General features: G+C 44.3%; 11 non-coding genes across 11 annotated transcripts; all 11 read left to right on the top strand.

Annotated features, from left to right (window-relative positions):
* Window positions 1-870: 870 nt before the first annotated feature.
* Window positions 871-942, top strand: trnaq-uug (transfer RNA glutamine (anticodon UUG)). Its single transcript has one exon. It is a non-coding gene; the product is annotated as a tRNA-Gln (tRNA).
* Window positions 943-1,547: 605 nt separating this feature from the next.
* On the top strand, window positions 1,548-1,619 carry trnaq-uug (transfer RNA glutamine (anticodon UUG)). The gene has a single exon. It is a non-coding gene; the product is annotated as a tRNA-Gln (tRNA).
* A 1,283-nt stretch (window positions 1,620-2,902) lies between these two features.
* trnaq-uug (transfer RNA glutamine (anticodon UUG)) lies at window positions 2,903-2,974 on the top strand. Its single transcript has one exon. It is a non-coding gene; the product is annotated as a tRNA-Gln (tRNA).
* Window positions 2,975-5,612: 2,638 nt separating this feature from the next.
* trnaq-cug (transfer RNA glutamine (anticodon CUG)) lies at window positions 5,613-5,684 on the top strand. Its single transcript has one exon. It is a non-coding gene; the product is annotated as a tRNA-Gln (tRNA).
* A 4,672-nt stretch (window positions 5,685-10,356) lies between these two features.
* trnaq-uug (transfer RNA glutamine (anticodon UUG)) lies at window positions 10,357-10,428 on the top strand. Its single transcript has one exon. It is a non-coding gene; the product is annotated as a tRNA-Gln (tRNA).
* A 607-nt stretch (window positions 10,429-11,035) lies between these two features.
* On the top strand, window positions 11,036-11,107 carry trnaq-cug (transfer RNA glutamine (anticodon CUG)). The gene has a single exon. It is a non-coding gene; the product is annotated as a tRNA-Gln (tRNA).
* Window positions 11,108-11,713: 606 nt separating this feature from the next.
* Window positions 11,714-11,785, top strand: trnaq-uug (transfer RNA glutamine (anticodon UUG)). The gene has a single exon. It is a non-coding gene; the product is annotated as a tRNA-Gln (tRNA).
* Window positions 11,786-12,391: 606 nt separating this feature from the next.
* trnaq-uug (transfer RNA glutamine (anticodon UUG)) lies at window positions 12,392-12,463 on the top strand. The gene has a single exon. It is a non-coding gene; the product is annotated as a tRNA-Gln (tRNA).
* Window positions 12,464-13,061: 598 nt separating this feature from the next.
* On the top strand, window positions 13,062-13,133 carry trnaq-uug (transfer RNA glutamine (anticodon UUG)). Its single transcript has one exon. It is a non-coding gene; the product is annotated as a tRNA-Gln (tRNA).
* Window positions 13,134-14,416: 1,283 nt separating this feature from the next.
* trnaq-uug (transfer RNA glutamine (anticodon UUG)) lies at window positions 14,417-14,488 on the top strand. The gene has a single exon. It is a non-coding gene; the product is annotated as a tRNA-Gln (tRNA).
* A 1,961-nt stretch (window positions 14,489-16,449) lies between these two features.
* On the top strand, window positions 16,450-16,521 carry trnaq-cug (transfer RNA glutamine (anticodon CUG)). The gene has a single exon. It is a non-coding gene; the product is annotated as a tRNA-Gln (tRNA).
* Window positions 16,522-16,636: the final 115 nt, after the last annotated feature.

Here is a 16,636-nt window from a genome sequence, read left to right as displayed (position 1 = left end):
GTGAAAAAAAGCTGAGATTTGTGAACCGATAGCCATCAAGGCAGCTGTGTGATTTGCTCAGAACCGAAGCTTAGCAGAGGGGCAAGTGGGCAAGCTGAAGTTAAGGATGAGACCAGGCCGAGACAAAGTATAATGGTGGAGATGGTAATGTTGTTGATTTTGAGAAAAGAATCGAGGGAAATGCTCAGCAAAGGTTCCATGGTGTAATGGTAAGCACTCTGGGCTCTGAATCCAGCGATCCGAGTTCAAATTTCGGTGGAACTTGAATTCTTGTTGTCCCAGCTGCTGGAAATTGGGGACATACAAACTTGGCATCTACATACCAACCACGGTTACGGGACCGTTTGCTGTCTGGATCGATGACAGTTGATATATTGTTCTCGACATCAGATGATAGGCTCAACCTCTCATTCCCTGTTCCAAATAAGCGGGGGAGAAAGATGTGTATTGTCCAGTGCTTCATTTCACTGCACAGCAGATTGCTCAACATTTTCTTTGCAAGCTGCATTCGGCTGGCATATTTGTTGAAATTGAAAGCAGTGCTTCTTGAAACGTAGACATTGCACTTCGTATTCTCGAAAATAGTTGACAATTGCTTATCTATCGTGCAGCAGTGCCTTGCAAAGATTATTCACATTTTACCTGGCAGGACTGCAATACAAGCTGGTTTGAGCAGTATGAAAAAGAAACAGAGATTTGTGAACCGATAGCCATCAAGGCAGCTGTGTGATTTACTCAGAACCGAGGCTCAGCAGAGGGGCAAGTGGGCAAGCTGAAGTTAAGGATGAGACCTGGCCGAGACAAAGTATAATGGTGGAGATGGTAATGTTGTTGATTTTAAGAAAAGATTCAAATGAATTTGCCAGCAAAGGTTCCATGGTGTAATGGTGAGCACTCTGGACTTTGAATCCAGCGATCCGAGTTTCAATCTCGGTGGAACCTGAATTCTTGTTGTCCCAGCTGCTGGAATTTTGGGACATACAAACTTGGCATCTGCATACCAACCACGGTTACGGGACCGTTTGCTGCCTGGATCGATGACGGTTGATTTATTGTTCTCGACATCAGATGATAGGCTCAACCTCTCATTCCCAGTTCCAAATAAGCGGGGGAGAAAGATGTGTATTGTCCAGTGCTTCGTTTCACTGCACAGCAGATTGCTCAACATTTTTTTGCAAGCTGCATTCGGCTGGCATATTTGTTGAAATTGAAAGCAGTGCTTCTTGAAACGTAGACATTGCACTTCGTATTCTCGAAAAAAGTTGACAATTGCTTATCTATCGTGCAGCAGTGCCTTGCAAAGATTATTCACATTTTACATGGCAGGACTGCAATACAAGCTGTTATGAGCAGTATGAAAAAGAAACAGAGATTTGTGAACCGATAGCCATCAAGGCAGCTGTGTGATTTACTCAGAACCGAGGCTTAGCAGAGGGGCAAGTGGGCCAGCTGAAGTTAAGGATGAGAACTGGCCGAGACAAAGTATAATGGTGGAGACGGTAATGTTGTTGATTTTAAGAAAAGATTCAAATGAATTTATCAGCAAAGGTTCCATGGTGTAATGGTGAGCACTCTGGGCTTTGAATCCAGCGATCCGAGTTTAAACCTCGGTGGAACCAAAATTCTTGTTGTCCCAGCTGCTGGAAATTTGGGACATACAAGCTTGGCATCTGCAAACCAACCACGGTTACGGGACCGTTTGCTGCCTGAATCAATGACGGTTGATTTATTGTTCTTGACATCAGATGATAGGCTCAACCTCTTCTTCCCAGTTCCAAATAATCGGGGGAGAAAGATGTGTGTTGTCCAGTGCTTCGTTTGACTGCACAGCAGAATGCTCAACATTTTCTTTGCAAGCTGCATTCGGCTGGCCTACTTGCTGAAATTGAAAGCAGTGCTCCTTGAAACGTAGGCATTGCACTTCATATTCTCGAAAAAAGTTAACAATTGCTCATCTTTCGTGCAGCAGTGCCTTGCAAAGATTATACTCATTTTACCTGGCAGGACTGCAATACAAGCTGCTATGAGCAGTGTGAAAAAGAAGCTGAGATTTGTGAACCGATAGCCATCAAGGCAGCTGTGTGATTTGCTCAGAACCGAAGCTTAGCAGAGGGGCAAGTGGGCAAGCTGAAGTTAAGGATGAGACCAGGCCGAGACAAAGTATAATGGTGGAGATGGTAATGTTGTTGATTTTGAGAAAAGAATCGAGGGAGCTCTTCAACAAAGGTTCCATGGTGTAATGGTAGGCATTCTGGGCTCTGAATCCAGCGATCCGAGTTCAAATCTCGGTGGAACCTGAATTCTTGTTGTCCCAGCTGCTGGAAATTTGGGACAAACAAACTTGGCATCTGCATACCAACCACGGTTCCGGGACCGTTTGCTGCCTGGATCGATGACGGTTGATTTATTGTTCTCGACATCAGATGATAGGCTCAACCTCTCATTCCCAGTTCCAAATAAGCGGGGGAGAAAGATGTGTATTGTCCAGTGCTTCGTTTCACTGCACAGCAGATTGCTCAACATTTTCTTTGCAAGCTGCATTCGGCTGGCATATTTGTTGAAATTGAAAGCAGTGCTTCTTGAAACGTAGACATTGCACTTCGTATTCTCGAAAAAAGTTGACAATTGCTTATCTATCGTGCAGCAGTGCCTTGCAAAGATTATTCACATTTTACCTGGCAGGACTGCAATACAAGCTGTTATGAGCAGTATGAAAAAGAAACAGAGATTTGTGAACCGATAGCCATCAAGGCAGCTGTGTGATTTACTCAGAACCGAGGCTTAGCAGAGGGGCAAGTGGGCAAGCTGAAGTTAAGGATGAGACCTGGCCGAGACAAATATAATGGTGGAGACGGTAATGTTGTTGATTTTAAGAAAAGATTCAAATGAATTTATCAGCAAAGGTTCCATGGTGTAATGGTGAGCACTCTGGACTTTGAATCCAGCGATCCGAGTTTAAATCTCGGTGGAACCTGAATTCTTGTTGTCCCAGCTGCTGGAAATTTGGGACATACAAGCTTGGCATCTGCATACCAAACATGGTTACGGGACCGTTTGCTGCCTGAATCAATGACGGTTGATTTATTGTTCTGGACATCAGATGATCGTCTCAACCTCTTATTCCCAGTTCCAAATAAGAGGGGGAGAAAGATGTGTATTGTCCAGTGCTTCGTTTCACTGCACAGCAGATTGCTCAACATTTTCTTTGCAAGCTGCATTCGGCTGGCATATTTGTTGAAATTGAAAGCAGTGCTTCTTGAAACGTAGTCATTGCACTTCATATTCTCGAAAAAAGTTAACAATTGCTCATCTTTCGTGCAGCAGTGCCTTGCAAAGATTATACTCATTTTACCTGGCAGGACTGCAATAAAAGCTGCTATGAGCAGTGTGAAAAAGAAGATGAGCTTTGTGAACCGATAGCCATCAAGGCAGCTATGTGATTTGCTCAGAACCGAAGCTTAGCAGAGGGGCAAGTGGGCAAGCTGAAGTTAAGGATGAGACCAGGCCGAGACAAAGTATAATGGTGGAGATGGTAATGTTGTTGATTTTGAGAAAAGAATCGAGGGAACTGCTCAGCAAAGGTTCCATGGTGTAATGGTAGGCACTCTGGGCTCTGAATCCAGCGATCCGAGTTCAAATTTCGGTGGAAACTGAATTCTTGTTGTCCCAGCTGCTGGAAATTTGGGACATCCAAACTTGGCATCTGCATACCAACCACGGTTATGGGACCGTTTGCTGCCTGGATCGATGACGGTTGATTTATTGTTCTCGACATCAGATGAAAGGCTCAACCTCTCATTCCCAGTTCCAAATAAGCGGGCGAGAATGATGTGTATTGTCCAGTGCTTCGTTTCACTGCACAGCAGATTGCTCAACATTTTCTTTGCAAGCTGCATTCGGCTGGCATATTTGTTGAAATTGAAAGCAGTGCTTCTTGAAACGTAGACATTGCACTTCGTATTCTCGAAGAAAGTTGACAATTGCTTATCTATCGTGCAGCAGTGCCTTGCAAAGATTATTCACATTTTACCTGGCAGGACTGCAATACAAGCTGTTATGAGCAGTATGAAAAAAAACAGAGATTTGTGAACCGATAGCCATCAAGGCAGCTGTGTGATTTACTCAGAACCGAGGCTTAGCAGAGGGGCAAGTGGGCAAGCTGAAGTTAAGGATGAGACCTGGCCGAGACAAATATAATGGTGGAGACGGTAATGTTGTTGATTTTAAGAAAAGATTCAAATGAATTTATCAGCAAAGGTTCCATGGTGTAACGGTGAGCACTCTGGACTTTGAATCCACCGATCCGAGTTTAAATCTCGGTGGAACCTGAATTCTTGTTGTCCCAGCTGCTGGAAATTTGGGACATACAAGCTTGGCATCTGCATACCAAACATGGTTACGGGACCGTTTGCTGCCTGAATCAATGACGGTTGATTTATTGTTCTCGACATCAGATGATAGTCTCAACCTCTTATTCCCAGTTCCAAATAAGAGGGGGAGAAAGATGTGTATTGTCCAGTGCTTCGTTTCACTGCACAGCAGATTGCTCAACATTTTCTTTGCAAGCTGCATTCGGCTGGCATATTTGTTGAAATTGAAAGCAGTGCTTCTTGAAACGTAGTCATTGCACTTCATATTCTCGAAAAAAGTTAACAATTGCTCATCTTTCGTGCAGCAGTGCCTTGCAAAGATTATACTCATTTTACCTGGCAGGACTGCAATAAAAGCTGCTATGAGCAGTGTGAAAAAGAAGCTGAGATTTGTGAACCGATAGCCATCAAGGCAGCTGTGTGATTTGCTCAGAACCGAAGCTTAGCAGAGGGGCAAGTGGGCAAGCTGAAGTTAAGGATGAGACCAGGCCGAGACAAAGTATAATGGTGGAAATGGTAATGTTGTTGATTTTGATAAAAGAATCTAGGGCAGTGTTCAGCAAAGGTTCCATGGTGTAATGGTAAGCACTCTGGGCTCTGAATCCAGCGATCCGAGTTTAAATCTCGGTGGAACCTGAATTCTTGTTGTCCCAGCTGCTGGAAATTTGGGACATACAAGCTTGGCATCTGCATACCAACCACGGTTCCGGGGCCGTTTGCTGCCTGAATCAATGACGGTTGATTTATTGTTCTCGACATCAAATGATAGTCTCAACCTCTTATTCCCAGTTCCAAATAAGAGGGGGAGAAAGATGTGTGTTGTCCAGTGCTTCGTTTGACTTCACAGCAGAATGCTCAACATTTTCTTTGCAAGCTGCATTCGGCTGGCTTACTTGCTGAAATTGAAAGCAGTGCTTCTGGAAACGTAGGCATTGCACTTCATATTCTCGAAAAAAGTTAACAATTGCTCATCTTTCGTGCAGCAGTGCCTTGCAAAGATTATACTCATTTTACCTGGCAGGACTGCAATACAAGCTGCTATGAGCAGTGTGAAAAAGAAGCTGAGATTTGTGAACCGATAGCCATCAAGGCAGCTGTGTGATTTGCTCAGAACCGAAGCTTAGCAGAGGGGCAAGTGGGCAAGCTGAAGTTAAGGATGAGACCAGGCCGAGACAAAGTATCATGGTGGAGATGGTAATGTTGTTGATTTTGAGAAAAGAATCGAGGGCACTGCTCAGCAAAGGTTCCATGGTGTAATGGTAAGCACTCTGGGCTCTGAATCCAGCGATCCGAGTTCAAATCTCGGTGGAACCTGAATTCTTGTTGTCCCAGCTGCTGGAAATTTGGGACATACAAGCTTGGCATCTGCATACCAACCACGGTTACGGGACCGTTTGCTGCCTGGATCGATGACGGTTGCTTTATTGTTCTCGACATCAGATGATCGGCTCAACCTCTTATTCCCAGTTCCAAATAAGAGGGGGAGAGAGATGTGTGTTGTCCAGTGCTTCGTTTGACTGCACAGCAGAATGTTCAAAATTTTCTTTTCAGCTGCATTCGGCTGGCCTACTTGCTGAAATTGAAAGCAGTGCTCCTTGAAACGTAGGCATTGCACTTCATATTCTCGAAAAAAGTTAACAATTGCTCATCTTGCGTGCAGCAGTGCCTTGCAATGATTATGCTCATTTTACCTGGCAGGACTGCAATACAAGCTGCTATGAGCAGTGTGAAAAAGAAGCTGAGATTTGTGAACCGATAGCCATCAAGGCAGCTGTGTGATTTGCTCAGAACCGAAGCTTAGCAGAGGGGCAAGTGGGCAAGCTGAAGTTAAGGATGAGACCAGGCCGAGACAAAGTATAATGGTGGAGATGGTAATGTTGTTGATTTTGAGAAAAGAATCGAGGGAACTGCTCAGCAAAGGTTCCATGGTGTAATGGTAGGCACTCTGGGCTCTGAATCCAGCGATCCGAGTTTAAATCTCGGTGGAAACTGAATTCTTGTTGTCCCAGCTGCTGGAAATTTGGGACATACAAACTTGGCATTTGCATACCAACCACGGTTACGGGACCGTTTGCTGCCTGGATCGATGACGGTTGATTTATTGTTCTCGACATCAGATGATAGGCTCAATCTCTCATTCCCAGTTCCAAATAAGCGGGGGAGAATGATGTGTATTGACCAGTGCTTCGTTTTACTGCACAGCAGATTGCTCAACATTTTCTTTGCAAGCTGCATTCGGCTGGCATATTTGTTGAAATTGAAAGCAGTGCTTCTTGAAACGTAGACATTGCACTTCGTATTCTCGAAGAAAGTTGACAATTGCTTATCTATCGTGCAGCAGTGCATTGCAAAGATTATTCACATTTTACCTGGCAGGACTGCAATACAAGCTTTTATGAGCAGTATGAAAAAAAACAGAGATTTGTGAACCGATAGCCATCAAGGCAGCTGTGTGATTTACTCAGAACCGAGGTTTAGCAGAGGGGCAAGTGGGCAAGCTGAAGTTAAGGATGAGACCTGGCCGAGACAAAGTATAATGGTGGAGACGGTAATGTTGTTGATTTTAAGAAAAGATTCAAATGAATTTATCAGCAAAGGTTCCATGGTGGAATGGTGAGCACTCTGGGCTTTGAATCCAGTGATCCGAGTTAAAATCTCGGTGGAACCTGAATTCTTGTTGTCCCAGCTGCTGGAAATTTGGGACATACAAACTTGGCATCTGCATACCAACCACGGTTACGGGACCGTTTGCTGCCTGGATTGATGACGGTTGATTTATTGTTCTCGACATCAGATGATAGGCTCGACCTCTCATTCCCAGTTCCAAATAAGCGGGGGAGAAAGATGTGTATTGTCCAGTGCTTCGTTTCACTGCACAGCAGATTGCTCAACATTTTCTTTGCAAGCTGCATTCGGCTGGCATATTGGTTGAAATTGAAAGCAGTGCTTCTTGAAACGTAGTCATTGCACTTCATATTCTCGAAAAAAGTTAACAATTGCTCATCTTTCGTGCAGCAGTGCCTTGCAAAGATTATACTCATTTTACCTGGCAGGACTGTAATACAAGCTGCAATGAGCAGTGTGAAAAAGAAGCTGAGCTTTGTGAACCGATAGCCATCAAGGCAGCTATGTGATTTGCTCAGAACCGAAGCTTAGCAGAGGGGCAAGTGGGCAAGCTGAAGTTAAGGATGAGACCAGGCCGAGACAAAGTATCATGGTGGAGATGGTAATGTTGTTGATTTTGAGAAAAGAATCGAGGGAACTGCTCAGCAAAGGTTCCATGGTGTAATGGTAAGCACTCTGGGCTCTGAATCCAGCGATCCGAGTTTAAATCTCGGTGGAACCTGAATTCTTGTTGTCCCAGCTGCTGGAAATTTGGGACATACAAACTTGGCATCTGCATACCAACCACGGTTACGGGACCGTTTGCTGCCTGGATTGATGACGGTTGATTTATTGTTCTCGACATCAGATGATAGGCTCAACCTCTCATTCCCAGTTCCAAAAAAGAGGGGGAGAGAGATGTGTGTTGTCCAGTGCTTCGTTTGACTGCACAGCAGAATGCTCAACATTTTCTTTGCAAGCTGCATTCGGCTGGCCTACTTGCTGAAATTGAAAGCAGTGCTCCTTGAAACGTAGGCATTGCACTTCATATTCTCGAAAAAAGTTAACAATTGCTCATCTTTCGTGCAGCAGTGCCTTGCAAAGATTATACTCATTTTACCTGGCAGGACTGCAATACAAGCTGCTATGAGCAGTGTGAAAAAGAAGCTGAGATTTGTGAACCGATAGCCATCAAGGCAGCTGTGTGATTTGCTCAGAACCGAAGCTTAGCAGAGGGGCAAGTGGGCAAGCTGAAGTTCAGGATGAGACCAGGCCGAGACAAAGTATAATGGTGGAGATGGTAATGTTGTTGATTTTGAGAAAAGAATCGAGGGAACTGCTCAGCAAAGGTTCTATGGTGTAATGGTGAGCACTTTGGGCTCTGAATCCAGCGATCTGAGTTCAAATCTCGGTGGAAACTGAATTCTTGTTGTCCCAGCTGCTGGAAATTTGGGACATCCAAACGTGGCATCTGCATACCAACCACGGTTATGGGACCGTTTGCTGCCTGGATCGATGACGGTTGATTTATTGTTCTCGACATCAGATGATAGGCTCAACCTCTCATTCCCAGTTCCAAATAAGCGGGGGAGAATGATGTGTATTGTCCAGTGCTTCGTTTCACTGCACAGCAGATTGCTCAACATTTTCTTTGCAAGCTGCATTCGGCTGGCATATTTGTTGAAATTGAAAGCAGTGCTTCTTGAAACGTAGACATTGCACTTCGTATTCTCGAAGAAAGTTGACAATTGCTTATCTATCGTGCAGCAGTGCCTTGCAAAGATTATTCACATTTTACCTGGCAGGACTGCAATACAAGCTGTTATGAGCAGTATGAAAAAGAAACAGAGATTTGTGAACCTATAGCCATCAAGGCAGCTGTGTGATTTACTCAGAACCGAGGCTTAGCAGAGGGGCAAGTGGGCAAGCTGAAGTTAAGGATGAGACCTGGCCGAGACAAATATAATGGTGGAGACGGTAATGTTGTTGATTTTAAGAAAAGATTCAAATGAATTTATCAGCAAAGGTTCCATGGTGTAATGGTGAGCACTCTGGACTTTAAATCCAGCGATCCGAGTTTAAATCTCGGTGGAACCTGAATTCTTGTTGTCCCAGCTGCTGGAAATTTGGGACATACAAGCTTGGCATCTGCATACCAAACACGGTTACGGGACCGTTTGCTGCCTGAATCAATGACGGTTGATTTATTGTTCTCGACATCAGATGATAGTCTCAACCTCTTATTCCCAGTTCCAAATAAGAGGGGGAGAAAGATGTGTATTGTCCAGTGCTTCGTTTCACTGCACAGCAGATTGCTCAACATTTTCTTTGCAAGCTGCATTCGGCTGGCATATTTGTTGAAATTGAAAGCAGTGCTTCTTGAAACGTAGTCATTGCACTTCATATTCTCGAAAAAAGTTAACAATTGCTCATCTTTCGTGCAGCAGTGCCTTGCAAAGATTATACTCATTTTACCTGGCAGGACTGCAATAAAAGCTGCTATGAGCAGTGTGAAAAAGAAGCTGAGATTTGTGAACCGATAGCCATCAAGGCAGCTGTGTGATTTGCTCAGAACCGAAGCTCAGCAGAGGGGCAAGTGGGCAAGCTGAAGTTAAGGATGAGACCAGGCCGAGACAAAGTATAATGGTGGAGATGGTAATGTTGTTGATTTTCAGAAAAGAATCTAGGGCACTGTTCAGCAAAGGTTCCATGGTGTAATGGTAAGCACTCTGGGCTCTGAATCCAGCGATCCGAGATCAAACCTGGGTGGAACCTGAATTCTTGTTGTCCCAGCTGCTGGAAATTTGGGACATACAAGCTTGGCATCTGCATACCAACCACGGTTCCGGGGCCGTTTGCTGCCTGAATCAATGACGGTTGATTTATTGTTCTCGACATCAGATGATAGTCTCAACCTCTTATTCCCAGTTCCAAATAAGAGGGGGCGAAAGATGTGTGTTGTCCAGTGCCTTCGTTTGACTTCACAGCAGAATGCTCAACATTTTCTTTGCAAGCTGCATTCGGCTGGCTTACTTGCTGAAATTGAAAGCAGTGCTTCTGGAAACGTAGGCATTGCACTTCATATTCTCGAAAAAAGTTAACAATTGCTCATCTTTCGTGCAGCAGTGCCTTGCAAAGATTATACTCATTTTACCTGGCAGGACTGCAATACAAGCTGCTATGAGCAGTGTGAAAAAGAAGCTGAGATTTGTGAACCGATAGCCATCAAGGCAGCTGTGTGATTTGCTCAGAACCGAAGCTTAGCAGAGGGGCAAGTGGGCAAGCTGAAGTTAAGGATGAGACCAGGCCGAGACAAAGTATCATGGTGGAGATGGTAATGTTGTTGATTTTAAGAAAAGATACAAATGAATTTACCAGCAAAGGTTCCATGGTGTAATGGTAAGCACTCTAGACTTTGAATCCAGCGATCCGAGTTCAAATCTCGGTGGAACCTGAATTCTTGTTGTCCCAGCTGCTGGAAATTTGGGACAAACAAAACTTGGCATCTGCATACCAACCACAGTTACGGGACCGTTTGCTGCCTGGATCGATGACGGTTGATTTATTGTGCTCGACATCAGATGATAGGCTCAACCTCTCATTCCCAGTTCCAAATAAGCGGGGGAGAAAGATGTGTATTGTCCAGTGCTTCGTTTCACTGCACAGCAGATTTCTCAACATTTTTTTTGCAAGCTGCATTCGGCTGGCATATTTGTTGAAATTGAAAGCAGTGCTTCTTGAAACGTAGACATTGCACTTCGTATTCTCGAAAAAAGTTGACAATTGCTTATCTATCTTGCAGCAGTGCCTTGCAAAGATTATACTAATTTTACCTGGCAGGACTGTAATACAAGCTGCTATGAGCAGTGTGAAAAAGAAGCTGAGATTTGTGAACCGATAGCCATCAAGGCAGCTATGTGATTTGCTCAGAACCGAAGCTTAGCAGAGGGGCAAGTGGGCAAGCTGAAGTTAAGGATGAGACCAGGCCGAGACAAAGTATAATGGTGGAGATGGTAATGTTGTTGATTTTGAGAAAAGAATCGAGGGAGCTGCTCAGCAAAGGTTCCATGGTGTAATGGTAAGCACTCTGGGCTCTGAATCCAGCGATCCGAGTTCAAATCTCGGTGGAACCTGAATTCTTGTTGTCCCAGCTGCTGGAAATTTGGGACATACAAACTTGGCATCTGCATACCAACCACGGTTACGGGACCGTTTGCTGCCTGGATCGATGACGGTTGATTTATTGTTCTCGACATCAGATGACAGGCTCAACCTCTCATTCCCAGTTCCAAATAAGCGGGGGAGAAAGATGTGTATTGTCCAGTGCTTCGTTTCACTGCACAGCAGATTGCTCAACATTTTCTTTGCAAGCTGCATTCGGCTGGCATATTTGTTGAAATTGAAAGCAGTGCTTCTTGAAACGTAGACATTGCACTTCGTATTCTCGAAAAAAGTTGACAATTGCTTATCTATCGTGCAGCAGTGCCTTGCAAAGATTATTCACATTTTACCTGGCAGGACTGCAATACAAGCTGTTATGAGCAGTATGAAAAAGAAACAGAGATTTGTGAACCGATAGCCATCAAGGCAGCTGTGTGATTTACTCAGAACCGAGGCTTAGCAGAGGGGCAAGTGGGCAAGCTGAAGTTAAGGATGAGACCTGGCCGAGACAAAGTATAATGGTGGAGACGGTAATGTTGTTGATTTTAAGAAAAGATTCAAATGAATTTACCAGCAAAGGTTCCATAGTGTAATGGTGAGCACTCTGGAATTTGAATCCAGCGATCCGAGTTTAAATCTCGGTGGAACCTGAATTCTTGTTGTCCCAGCTGCTGGAATTTTGGGACATACAAACTTGGCATCTGCATATCAACCACGGTTACGGGACCGTTTGCTGCCTGGATCGATGACGGTTGATTTATTGTACTCGACATCAGATGATAGGCTCAACCTCTCATTCCCAGTTCCAAATAAGCGGGGGAGAAAGATGTGTATTGTCCAGTGATTCGTTTCACTGCACAGCAGATTGCTCAACATTTTCTTTGCAAGCTGCATTCGGCTGGCATATTTGTTGAAATTGAAAGCAGTGCTTCTTGAAACGTAGACATTGCACTTCGTATTCTCGAAAAAAGTTGACAATTGCTTATCTATCGTGCAGCAGTGCCTTGCAAAGATTATTCACATTTTACCTGGCAGGACTGCAATACAAGCTGTTATGAGCAGTATGAAAAAGAAACAGAGATTTGTGAACCGATAGCCATCAAGGCAGCTGTGTGATTTACTCAGAACCGAGGCTTAGCAGAGGGGCAAGTGGGCAAGCTGAAGTTAAGGATGAGAACTGGCCGAGACAAAGTATAATGGTGGAGACGGTAATGTTGTTGATTTTAAGAAAAGATTCAAATGAATTTATCAGCAAAGGTTCCATGGTGTAATGGTGAGCACTCTGGGCTTTGAATCCAGCGATCCGAGTTTAAACCTCGGTGGAACCAGAATTCTTGTTGTCCCAGCTGCTGGAAATTTGGGACATACAAGCTTGGCATCTGCAAACCAACCACGGTTACGGGACCGTTTGCTGCCTGAATCAATGACGGTTGATTTATTGTTCTCGACATCAGATGATAGGCTCAACCTCTTCTTCCCAGTTCCAAATAAGAGGGGGAGAAAGATGTGTGTTGTCCAGTGCTTCGTTTGACTGCACAGCAGAATGCTCAACATTTTCTTTGCAAGCTGCATTCGGCTGGCCTACTTGCTGAAATTGAAAGCAGTGCTTCTTGAAACGTAGTCATTGCACTTCATATTCTCGAAAAAAGTTAACAATTGCTCATCTTTCGTGCAGCAGTGCCTTGCAAAGATTATACTCATTTTACCTGGCAGGACTGTAATACAAGCTGCTATGAGCAGTGTGAAAAAGAAGCTGAGATTTGTGAACCGATAGCCATCAAGGCAGCTATGTGATTTGCTCAGAACCGATACTTAGCAGGTGGGCAAGCTGAAGTTAAGGATGAGACCTGGCCGAGACAAAGTATAATGGTGGAGACGGTAATGTTGTTGATTTTAAGAAAAGATTCAAATGAATTTATCAGCAAAGGTTCCATGGTGTAATGGTGAGCACTCTGGACTTTGAATCCAGCGATCCGAGTTTAAATCTCGGTGGAACCTGAATTCTTGTTGTCCCAGCTGCTGGAAATTTGGGACATACAAACTTGGCATCTGCATACCAACCACGGTTACGGGACCGTTTGCTGCCTGGATCGATGACGGTTGATTTATTGTTCTCGACATCAGATGATAGGCTCAACCTCTCATTCCCAGTTCCAAATAAGCGGGGGAGAAAGATGTGTATTGTCCAGTGCTTCGTTTCACTGCACAGCAGATTGCTCAACATTTTCTTTGCAAGCTGCATTCGGCTGGCATATTTGTTGAAATTGAAAGCAGTGCTTCTTGAAACGTCGTCATTGCACTTCATATTCTCGAAAAAAGTTAACAATTGCTCATCTTTCGTGCAGCAGTGCCTTGCAAAGATTATACTCATTTTACCTGGCAGGACTGTAATACAAGCTGCTATGAGCAGTGTGAAAAAGAAGCTGAGCTTTGTGAACCGATAGCCATCAAGGCAGCTATGTGATTTGCTCAGAACCGAAGCTTAGCAGAGGGGCAAGTGGGCAAGCTGAAGTTAAGGATGAGACCAGGCCGAGACAAAGTATAATGGTGGAGATGGTAATGTTGTTGATTTTGAGAAAAGAATCGAGGGAACTGCTCAGCAAAGGGTCCATGGTGTAATGGTAAGCACTCTGGGCTCTGAATCCAGCGATCCGAGTTTAAATCTCGGTGGAACCTGAATTCTTGTTGTCCCAGCTGCTGGAAATTTGGGACATACAAACTTGGCATCTGCATACCAACCACGGTTACGGGACCGTTTGCTGCCTGGATCGATGACGGTTGATTTATTGTTCTCGACATCAGATGATAGGCTCAACCTCTCATTCCCAGTTCCAAATAAGCGGGGGAGAAAGATGTGTATTGTCCAGTGCTTCGTTTCACTGCACAGCAGATTGCTCAACATTTTCTTTGCAAGCTGCATTCGGCTGGCATATTTGTTGAAATTGAAAGCAGTGCTTCTTGAAACGTAGACATTGCACTTCGTATTCTCGAAAAAAGTTGACAATTGCTTATCTATCGTGCAGCAGTGCCTTGCAAAAATTATTCACATTTTACCTGACAGGACTGCAATACAAGCTGTTATGAGCAGTATGAAAAAAACCAGAGATTTGTGAACCGATAGCCATCAAGGCAGCTGTGTGATTTACTCAGAGCCGAGGCTTAGCAGAGGGGCAAGTGGGCAAGCTGAAGTTAAGGATGAGACCTGGCCGAGACAAAGTATAATGGTGGAGACGGTAATGTTGTTGATTTTAAGAAAAGATTCAAATGAATTTATCAGCAAAGGTTCCATGGTGTAATGGTGAGCACTCTGGACTTTGAATCCAGCGATCCGAGTTTAAATCTCGGTGGAACCTGAATTTTTGTTGTCCCAGCTGCTGGAAATTTGGGACATACAAGCTTGGCATCTGCATACCAACCACGGTTACGGGACCGTTTGCTGCCTGAATCAATGACGGTTGATTTATTTTACTCGACATCAGATGATAGGCTCAACCTCTTATTCCCAGTTCCAAATAAGAGGGGGAGAAAGATGTGTGTTGTCCAGTGCTTCATTTGACTGCACAGCAGAATGCTCAACATTTTCTTTGCAAGCTGCATTCGGCTGGCCTACTTGCTGAAATTGAAAGCAGTGCTCCTTGAAACGTAGGCATTGCACTTCATATTCTCGAAAAAAGTTAACAATTGCTCATCTTTCGTGCAGCAGTGCCTTGCAAAGATTATACTCATTTTACCTGGCAGGACTGCAATACAAGCTGCTATGAGCAGTGTGAAAAAGAAGCTGAGATTTGTGAACCGATAGCCATCAAGGCAGCTGTGTGATTTGCTCAGAACCGAAGATTAGCAGAGGGGCAAGTGGGCAAGCTGAAGTTAAGGATGAGACCAGGCCGAGACAAAGTATAATGGTGGAGATGGTAATGTTGTTGATTTTGAGAAAAGAATCGAGGGAACTGCTCAGCAAAGGTTCCATGGTGTAATGGTAAGCACTCTGGGCTCTAAATCCAGCGATCCGAGTTCAAATCTCGGTGAAACCTGAATTCTTGTTGTCCCAGCTGCTGGAAATTTGGGACATCCAAACTTGGCATCTGCATACCAACCACGGTTATGGGACCGTTTGCTGCCTGGATCGATGACGGTTGATTTATTGTTCTCGACATCAGATGATAGGCTCAACCTCTCATTCCCAGTTCCAAATAAGCGGGGGAGAATGATGTGTATTGTCCAGTGCTTCGTTTCACTGCACAGCAGATTGCTCAACATTTTCTTTGCAAGCTGCATTCGGCTGGCATATTTGTTGAAATTGAAAGCAGTGCTTCTTGAAACGTAGACATTGCACTTCGTATTCTCGAAGAAAGTTGACAATTGCTTATCTATCGTGCAGCAGTGCCTTGCAAAGATTATTCACATTTTACCTGGCAGGACTGCAATACAAGCTGTTATGAGCAGTATGAAAAAAAACAGAGATTTGTGAACCGATAGCCATCAAGGCAGCTGTGTGATTTACTCAGAACCGAGGCTTAGCAGAGGGGCAAGTGGGCAAGCTGAAGTTAAGGATGAGACCTGGCCGAGACAAAGTATAATGGTGGAGACGGTAATGTTGTTGATTTTAAGAAAAGATTCAAATGAATTTATCAGCAAAGGTTCCATGGTGTAATGGTGAGCACTCTGGACTTTGAATCCACCGATCCGAGTTTAAATCTCGGTGGAACCTGAATTCTTGTTGTCCCAGCTGCTGGAAATTTGGGACATACAAGCTTGGCATCTGCATACCAAACACGGTTACGGGACCGTTTGCTGCCTGAATCAATGACGGTTGATTTATTGTTCTCGACATCAGATGATAGTCTCAACCTCTTATTCCCAGTTCCAAATAAGAGGGGGAGAAAGATGTGTATTGTCCAGTGCTTCGTTTCACTGCACAGCAGATTGCTCAACATTTTCTTTGCAAGCTGCATTCGGCTGGCATATTTGTTGAAATTGAAAGCAGTGCTTCTTGAAACGTAGTCATTGCACTTCATATTCTCGAAAAAAGTTAACAATTGCTCATCTTTCGTGCAGCAGTGCCTTGCAAAGATTATACTCATTTTACCTGGCAGGACTGCAATAAAAGCTGCTATGAGCAGTGTGAAAAAGAAGCTGAGATTTGTGAACCGATAGCCATCAAGGCAGCTGTGTGATTTGCTCAGAACCGAAGCTTAGCAGAGGGGCAAGTGGGCAAGCTGAAGTTAAGGATGAGACCAGGCCGAGACAAAGTATAATGGTGGAGATGGTAATGTTGTTGATTTTGAGAAAAGAATCTAGGGCACTGTTCAGCAAAGGTTCCATGGTGTAATGGTAAGCACTCTGGGCTCTGAATCCAGCGACCCGAGTTCAAACCTCGGTGGAACCTGAATTGTTGTTGTCCCAGCTGCTGGAAATTTGGGACATGCAAACTTGGCATCTGCATACCAACCACGGTTCCGGGGCCGTTTGCTGCCTGAATCAATGACGGTTGATTTATTGTT

Source organism: Somniosus microcephalus, unplaced genomic scaffold, assembly GCF_052327205.1.
Source record: "Somniosus microcephalus isolate GS21.2 unplaced genomic scaffold, FLI_Smic_1.0 unresolved_chr4, whole genome shotgun sequence".
In the NCBI taxonomy this organism is placed as follows: domain Eukaryota; kingdom Metazoa; phylum Chordata; class Chondrichthyes; order Squaliformes; family Somniosidae; genus Somniosus; species Somniosus microcephalus.
The sequence above is the reverse complement of the archived record's forward strand: the minus strand, read 5'-3'. Positions and strand labels throughout refer to the sequence as shown.